Below are 8794 nucleotides of genomic sequence, written 5' to 3' on the forward strand. Positions count from 1 at the left end.
CCCTGAGCGAGACCAGCAGCCGTGCTGCTCCTTTGTGCCCTTTCCTGGCAGCAGAGGTCACACTTAACTGTTCGTGTCCCTTGTCCAGAGGGGTCAGCTGCCTGTGCCATCCCAGAGCCTCAGCACTGCTGGGGTTGTGTTGGCATTGGCCTCATCTTCACTGTCCTCAGGCCCTGGGACTAGTGACTGCCTGTTGGCCTTTACTGCAGAGCCTCATGGCTGGGAAGCGGGGGGATGCGGTAGCCGCAGAGCCTCGTGGCTGGGAAGCGGGGTGATGTGCCAGGAAGGGGGCTGATGTGGTGGCGGTCAGATGATAATGTGGGCTGAGTTTCAGGGTTGCTTCTTTACAGGAAGTGCCAGAGAGGCAGCAACAGCTACAGACCAAAGAGCGAACCGTGGGCAGGGAGATATGTGGGGACCACGAGCGTGGAGTGTATTTTGAATTGGGAAGTGGTAAGGCAGTGCCTGTGCAGTACCTCTGCAGGCTGGATGATGGCAACTATATCCCACTAAATCCTGAGATGGTGACTGAACACTGGGGCTGCAGCATTGTGTGAAGCCAAATCGTAATGCCTGGTGTGTCTGTGCAAGATAGATAGTTAAAGTTAAGAAGAAATAAAGGAGCATGGTTTTTTGGATCCGTTTGGTAGTTTACAGATTACTTGGCTGTCCAGGAATTGTTATATGACCAGCCTTACCCTTCAGGCTGGAAGCCATGGAGTGAGTTTCTGAAGGGGTTTTCCTGTTGTTGACAGAGGGGATGTGCATTTGAGCAGATTTGTGGAAATAATGTCTTCTACTGAAATACAGAACAGAGGGCTCTTTTGGATCCTCCAAGGTTCAAACTGAGTGTGTTGCAGAGTCCCCAGTGGCACCGGGATGGGCACTGTGAATTTCAGTTCTTGCTATTAGTAGTTCAGGAATTTAAGATAGAGGCTGGATGCTTTCTGGAGGTCATGGCAGCGTTAATCAAGTGTAGGTTAAAAGTCACACATTGCTGAACGTCTGTGGAAAAAGGAGGGTCTCTGAGATGATCATAATGAATGTCATCAGTCCTGACCAAAGATACAGTGAGTGTGTCTCCTCCTGGGTGTTGTAGCGTGAAAGCTGAAAGTACAGCAAAGAAACAAGAGAAAATAATTATTTCAGTGGATTGAAGTGTTTGGACCTTTTTGCATTTATGTGCCTGCCCTCTGTCTTTGCCTTACTGCACAAATCTAAGCGTCCTGTCCAACAACCCTTGGAATTATTGTTCAAAATATCAAACTAAATATAAATTCTAGGGCATAGCAGTGCGGGAGTTCTGTTTAACAGCCTAAAGGCTATGCCTCTGCAGGGTGTGTTGCGCACGTTAGACTGGTGGTGGATGCAGAGGCCTTTACCGGGAAAGACCAACTCTTTGAGGAACAGATCCTAAAGTACGTGTTCTTCTCGGTAGGCTGGAAAACTGTCAGGACTGGTAAAGCCACTAATCGGGTTATCCCATGCCCAAGGGAGTGACTCTTTTTGCTGTCATACTCTGTTAAAAGAAGCAGCCGCTGACGCTTTGCCAGCTGCACAAACATGCTAACTATCCACTGAAGGCCGTGTTTGCTGGGAGTGTCGAGCACAGTTTCAGTCCAGGAGATTATCAAGGTTGGAAGGGATTCAAAATGAGAGGAAAGAAGAGGAAAGAAATTTGGGATGGCAGAATAAAAATATACATAAGTAATGTCTAGGTCACTGGCAAACCAGGAGACACGACTTAGCAGAGCAGTAAGTGGTGCCACCTCGCCTGGCCTAGTGGCAAATCCACATTCACACTTCTCTGTTCTTTCTTGCTGCTTGCACCCCAGATTGGAGTTTCTGTTTGCCATCCAAGTGACATAAGCAAGTACTCTGCAAGAAAAATGAGCTCTGCTTCAGTGTCACAGATTAGCTGGCTCCATGTCCCCGGACAGTGAGATAATTTGAACAAAGTCCATGACTTAAATGTCTCTTTTTGGTCTTTTCTTGAATGACAAAGTACAAGGCTTGCCTAACACCAGTACTGTACAGAAAATGGGGAGAAAAGCCCCTGACTCTGGACTGTCAGAACAGAACAGAGAGAGAGCTGTCCTGTTCCGAGCCATCCTTCTTGTGTCTCATCGAATAGTACATCTGGGAGAGAAAAAGAATAGTTTCTCCTAATGGCTTATATTAGCTTACCCTAACATATGCGAAGCTTCTGTATGCGTGAGTCTGAAAAGGGGGAACAAATCTCTAGTGACTGTCTCAGCGAGGACTTGTCCTGCCTTTCCTCGAGCCGTGGCAAAGCTTCTAGTAACTTTGGCAATGAGCGTGAGAGCCAGGGCATCTTTCTGCCCTGAGAAACGGGGCCGTTTGCATCGGTGCGTGCGCCTGGGCTGGAGCTGCATAAAGCTCCGTTGCAGCTGTGCGCTGAGCAGCAGTGGCAGAGCTGCTCCCGCACCTTCATTCCCTGCAGAGCTGGCACGACATCAGCATCTTCACATCTTTCCTTATTCCCGTGCCCTTGGCTGAGCGGTGGCTCAGCAGTGCAGGGCAAGCAGGACGGTCTTTCCCTTCAGCTGACAGTCCTCCCTGTGTCTCTGGGTGCGCTTCCCCTTTCTGCTTAGGCTTTTGCCAGTGCCATTGACTTTTCTTGTATTTCCAGTTTGCCCACTCTCTGAACCTCTTTTGGCTTTATTTTCCTTTTGGCTTTGTCCTTTTTCACTCTTCTCTGTTTCACCGAAGCTATTAGTGTAAAGCAGATCAAATGGTTTCAGGGTTACAGCAGACTCTTGATCTCAGAGTGTTTAATGCATCTGTAATTGGGCCGTGTATCCCTGTGAGTGGGCAGGCTGGGAATTTGCCAGGATTTGTAGGGGGATTTAGTAGCCTGCTAAGGGTTTCCAGACCTATTAAATTCCTTAAGAAGTTTTAAAGACACCATCAATTTAGGCAGGGAAAGATTTTAAACTAGGACATCTCTGAATACACAAAACTGAGAGATGAGCAGTAGAAAAGTGCTTATTTTGCAGAGAACAAGGAAAAGGTTCAAAGATTTTGTAATTTAAAGTGCAGAAATAGATTTTCAAAATTATCTTGGTAACACATGGCTGGCTTAAACCATATGATGTGTGTTTTCTCTGAGAATGTATATTTACATATTTGATGAGACATGAATATTAAAATGCACATTACCCAGGCACTATGTACGCATCGTGCTGTAGCTGTCTGCGAGTACCGCTGCTTTCCGGTCTCTGAATACATAATTGTGTTTAAAAAAGCCATGGAGTATTTGCTTTCCCTGTCCTACCCGGTTGCTGTCTCTAAGGTTCTGCGGCATTGTTGCTCTGTAGCTTTTGGGGAGATCAGGGTGTGCCTGTTAAATGCCAGGTTTTTTTGTTATGAAATCGCAGTTTATTCTTACGCATACCTGAGAACAAGCATGCGGTTCACTTTCCAGAGAGGAAGGTCATCGTACATATAACCAAAAAATACTCCCCTCCCCCTACGCCACAGCTCAGTGCTTTGGATTTTAAGCTTTTGTCTTGGACAGGGCAGGGGGTGAGGGAAGGGAAAGTCAGAAAACAAATGGCCAGTTTTCTCATAGGAGCACAGAAGTGTTGTTTTTTCTTCCAGATTAAAGATACTCAAAACATAATTAGTTCAGTGTTTGTTCAGTGACTACCGTGTAAGCAGAGCACACAGCAGGGAAGTTGTCCGCTTACCTGTACAGCGAAGGGAGTGCAGAATCTTCTGTAAATGTGACCTGTTTGGATCTATTTTGGGGTTAGCAGTGAGTTTGACTTGTGCGATTTGACTCTAGGCTCAAATTCGGGTTTTCTTTTATCTGTGATGTGTATCAGCAGCTCTGAGACTATCTCCTGACTGCAGCAGTCCAAATGCACTTGATGTTAAATGGGTTCATTCAAGTCTTGCAGCTTTAAGTAAGTCTTGTTTAAATACAAGAGCGTGAATGTGCCTGTTTCTGTAACCACTGTCTCTGTTCATTCCCCCGTTACTTGACCAATGGCATCCTTCGTGCTAGAACCTGTGTTTCTAAAAGTGCTGACTGCTGTGAGCTGTGGGAGAAGCAGAAAAATACTGGAGACTGCCTTGTGCCCGGCAGCTTGTTTGTCATCTCTGTGAAGAGGTGCAGTGGGCTTCTGTTCTGTTCTTTACGCAACCTCGGAGCAGCTCTGTCACCTGCAGGTAAAGTCATTCCCTTGCGGGATTTGGCGTTACGTCGCATTTACACCACTGATTGTCCAGCTGAACAGCGCAGCGTTTGGCCACCTCTAAATGATAACAGCAGCGGGAGTCAATAGTTCATTGTGTCACGCTGTGAGTTCTTCAAATATAATCACAGCTATCCATCTGAAGAGTTTCTGGAAAACAAATTTGCAGTTTAAACATCAAGCACAGGCTGTCCCTTCCTCTGTCTTCACTGAATTAACTTTTGAAAGGCCAAGAGCTGCTGCAGAGATAACAAGAACTGAAGAATTTACAGCAGGTGGTACCAACTGTGCAAGTACAAGTCCCAGCCAAAATAATCTGACCCCCAGCTGCGGAGAGGCCAGGGGGACCAGCGAGTGACTCAGGCGGAAGCAAGAAGAGAGGATCCGGCTGAAGCACCAAGGCTGTTGCAGAAGCGTGTTGTTATTCGCTCTCAGTCGGAGAGATAACCCCGGGGAATGTCATGTTGAAGTTTGAAAAGGCTTCTGGCTTGGTGGCCAGTTAGAGGTATTCCCTTCCTATCCAAAAGAAACAGCACATGGCAGATACGGAGCACCATCTCTGACGACGAAGGGTGTCCCGCACAGCACGAGCGAGAGAAGCCCCTGAGTCGACAATGGGAGCATGGCTCCCAGTGCTGCCCCATGACAGGGCTCTGGTAGCTCCAGTGAGACCTGAAACTGTTCTGAGGGAGTGCAGGAGAAGTCCTGAGGCCGGTTCTGCCACAGCCCCTGCTTTGCCGTGTGAGGTTGGTGACTGGAATCACTCCAAGCTGGGAGACACACACAGAAAGTTGTGCTGATGGTTTTGCATTATCTCGGGGGCTGCCCCAGGCTTACGGAGCAGACCTGGAGGAACAGCGTGACAGGTGTAGGTCTCTGTGTCTTCACTGAGGGTGGTGATGGGGGTAGACACTGTGTCTTTGTAGCTAGAGAAAATTAAAGGTTAATAAGAGCAAATTCTGACAGGTGCTTGCACAGGGGATCATCATATTTACCTGCTTTGGGTGCATGGCTATTCTTGCTTCCTTCTCACCATGTGTGAAGATCTAGAAAATACACTTGTTTAAATTTGTGTGGAAATTGTGACATCCATTCTTCATTTCTGAGGGCTGGAAATTGTAGTATTTATTTTGTGAAAGTTCTTAGGAAATACAATAATGTGTTGATGTAATTTCCTATGTTTTCACAGGCCTTTAGGTTTTTCTTGGTTTAGAATATTGCTGTAATTATGATTTGACCTTCACTCCAGCAAGACTTCCTCTGAAAAATATTCAGGAATGCTCAGAACTAATATAATTTTTTTGCTTATTTTCATACTTCTGTCAAAGCTGTTCTTGATTTATGTGAGCGAATGCTCCAAAGCAATGGTTATAAAATCAGGCAAGTTCTAAGTGCGTGGCGAGCTTGGTTTGCTTTGTCTCTCCTTATCCTGTGTGGATGGTTTTGCAGCACTCTGAATCCTTCTCCAGTTTCAAAGAGAGTTTTCTCTTGCTAGTCGCCCTCCTTTTGTTCGACAGAGGGATGGCGTATCTCCCCAGCAGCCAGTTCTTTCTGTGGATGATGCCAGCCAAGCACAGACATCAGAAGGCTCTCCCAGGAGAAACCCGCATTTGCCCTTCGGAAGGTCCTATGGGACCTCTCCCAGGCAGCAAGGGAAGGGTCCTCAGCGGTGAAGCTGAAGTGAAAGCATCGCGAGTGGTAATGAAGCCGGGGGAGACCGTGGAGGGTGAGAGCTGTGTTAGTCTTCAGCATAGGCAGCACACTCATTTGGTGCTGAGCTGGGGTTGTTGGCACCCAGCAATGTAAAGTGCATCTGTCAGGGGATCGCTATAGGTCAACTCCCCGTTGTACAGGACTCTGAGCTGTGACTCCCCTGCTTCTCTCCTGAGCTGTATGTATTGTACTTAGGGTATGTTTAGCTTAGTGAGAGACCAAAAGTGTCTTTACAGCATCTCAGTGTCCACCTGACCTTGACCACCCTCGGAATTGGGTGCAGTGGGTTTGCCTGCTGGGTATTGTCACTCAGCTGGCCTTGCCCTGTGCATTTTCGAATGGCAAATATAGTGTATATAAACTCTTTACACTGTGAGACCTCAGCTGTCACCACTTACAGTTTACAATTTCTTCATAAAGAGGTTTCTTTCACCTTACATTTTATTCAAGCTTTTCTTGACAGTTTTAGGTAAATACTGTAGTAGCTTATGCATCATTTACAGCTGTTCCTTTGTGTTTGGGGGGGTCAGTTCAAACTACGCAATGTGTACTGGCTTTGGTCGTGGTGTTTCCCTGACAGCGTGTTCCTAAGTTATGTTTGTTTCCGCCTAGACAAAAGTTAGTGCCCTCAGCATACGCTGTTGCCCTGATTTTTGGCTGCAGGTAGGAATTTGTGTTTACTGTGTAAATAACCTTCTGCTCTGGTAAAGATGGCTGAGCCAAAATAAAATTCACAAAAAGTGAAGTTTTTAAAAGTGTTTCCCACTTTTTCTCAGGTTTTACCTGCCGCATGCTCTGAAACTCTACTGAAACATCCTACTCTGCCTTGGGTAGCATCATGTTGGAGGTCTTAGGTAATTGGCTGATCTGGGATGGTTATGGTAGTGATAAAGAAAAGGGATTTCTGGGGTGTGGTTTGGTTTTTTGTAGTTTCTGGTTTCTGAAGAAGCTGACTGTAAGGAGACTTGATCCTGCTGGGAGGGTAAATGAGAATGCACCGTCTCTTTTGTAAGAGCAATTGGGTAGAATGAGATTTAAATTTGCAGTGTGTGTGAGACAGGACATAAATGTGTGGCAGTGTGATCTCTTTTGGGGTTTGGTTTTGTTGGGGTCTTTCGGAGGAGCTGGTGCTCCCTGGGCAAACCTCACTGGGGTTTGGGTAATCACTGGAGCGTTCTGTAGTGATGGTGTCGTTGGCTACAGCTTCCCCCTTGGCAGCATCTGTAAAGCTGGACAGATGCAGGGTTTCTGACAGGTGAAGCAAATCACTGCTCATGTAGCCGCCTTAATCGTTCAGTTATGTGCAGATTAAAGGATAGGGTTTCTCAGATGTTTTTGCCGATAAAGATTAAAACAAAATAGTTTTTCATTATCTTTCATATGATTTAATGGGGATTAGAGGGAATAATCCAAGTTATTCTCACTTGGGCTGTTTCTGTTTTACAGTGAAAAAAAGCAGCGTAAGAATGTTTGAGATCTTAGGGGAGTTTCTAACACAGCATTTACTTGTACTTTTTGTTTCTGGGCGCTATTTAAGATGGTGCAGTTTAACATGCTAGAATATTCTCTGCCAACAAAATTCAACACTTCTGGATTTTGTATTTTCTGTGGGTACCTGACAGGGTGTGTTCAATGAACATTTCTGGTTTTTACGGCTGGAGCCATTTGTGTTGCAAGTCCCACCTGCTTTCCATTAGAGATTGATTTCATAAATTATTTACATGCTTTTGGCAAAAATATAGCCTATCTTATAAATTTCTTCCTCCCCCTTAATGCACCAGAAAATAGATTTAACTAGGGCTCTCTGATCACAGGGGTTCTTTATCAGTCAGCTGCCAGTCTTACTAGGGATTTTTATTCATTTTACTCCATTTCCCATGTGAGCTGCTGAATGATGTATTGTAACTAAATGTGAGTTGACCATGTCTGAGGGAATAGTGAAATGTCACTGTCCGAATATAAACGGAAGGTATTTGAAACTGTCCAAGAGCAGTGCTTGTGAGTGAACGGATGATCTGAGACATGGAGCACCGCCACAGTAACATGAGTGGTTGTTAAAGGACATCCTGGTGTGATAAAATTCAAAATCATTTAATATTAGAAGAATGAAGACTGGGAAGCAGCCCCAGGCCCATTAAAAGTGTCTCTGCAGAACACGTCTGGCGTAGCTGGATTCAGAATGTCAGAACTTGATCTCAGAATAAACTTCCAATAAATTCTTAAGCAGCAAGCGTGGTTTGGGGCAGGAGGTGTGTAATGCAGCTCCCCAACTGAGAGAAGTCCAGGACTTAAAAGCTGGGTCTTAACTCAACTATTACAGACTGAGGAATTACCTCTTATTTATACGAGGTCAAATGATGAGTTAATAAATAAATGAGGTGGAGTTTTAGTGATTTTCCTGCAAGGTCTAGACATGACTGTTAAAATATTGTCTTGAGCCTTTCCTTGACATATGATGGTAAATCAGATTCATTCCATTACCTGCAGACAGGAGCCAATCTGAGAACCCTCACAGGTGGGACCAGCACTCTCTCATGCTGTGCATTACTGTTCTGCACAGCATTAAAGAGATGCTGGGGTCTGCAGCTCTGGCCGAGCTGGGCAGAGGGCAGGATCCCTCCACTGTTGAAAAGCAGAGTGGCTTTCTCTGTCCTGTGGTCATGCTCGGTCATTCATCAGGGATCTGGCACACGCACGATGACTCCCTCTTGCTTCTTTCGACTCTGGGCTTTAGATCTGCTTAACCGCTTCTTACTTTATATTTAAAAAACAAGAAGGAAAGGCTTACCCGGGGAAGCAGGGCGAGGAAGCGTGACTCCAGTCTGGCAGGTTGCAGCCTTCCTCAGTGAGGTGGAGGC

This window comes from Buceros rhinoceros, unplaced genomic scaffold, assembly GCF_000710305.1.
Source record: "Buceros rhinoceros silvestris isolate BGI_N320 unplaced genomic scaffold, ASM71030v1 scaffold36640, whole genome shotgun sequence".
NCBI lineage: Eukaryota > Metazoa > Chordata > Aves > Bucerotiformes > Bucerotidae > Buceros > Buceros rhinoceros.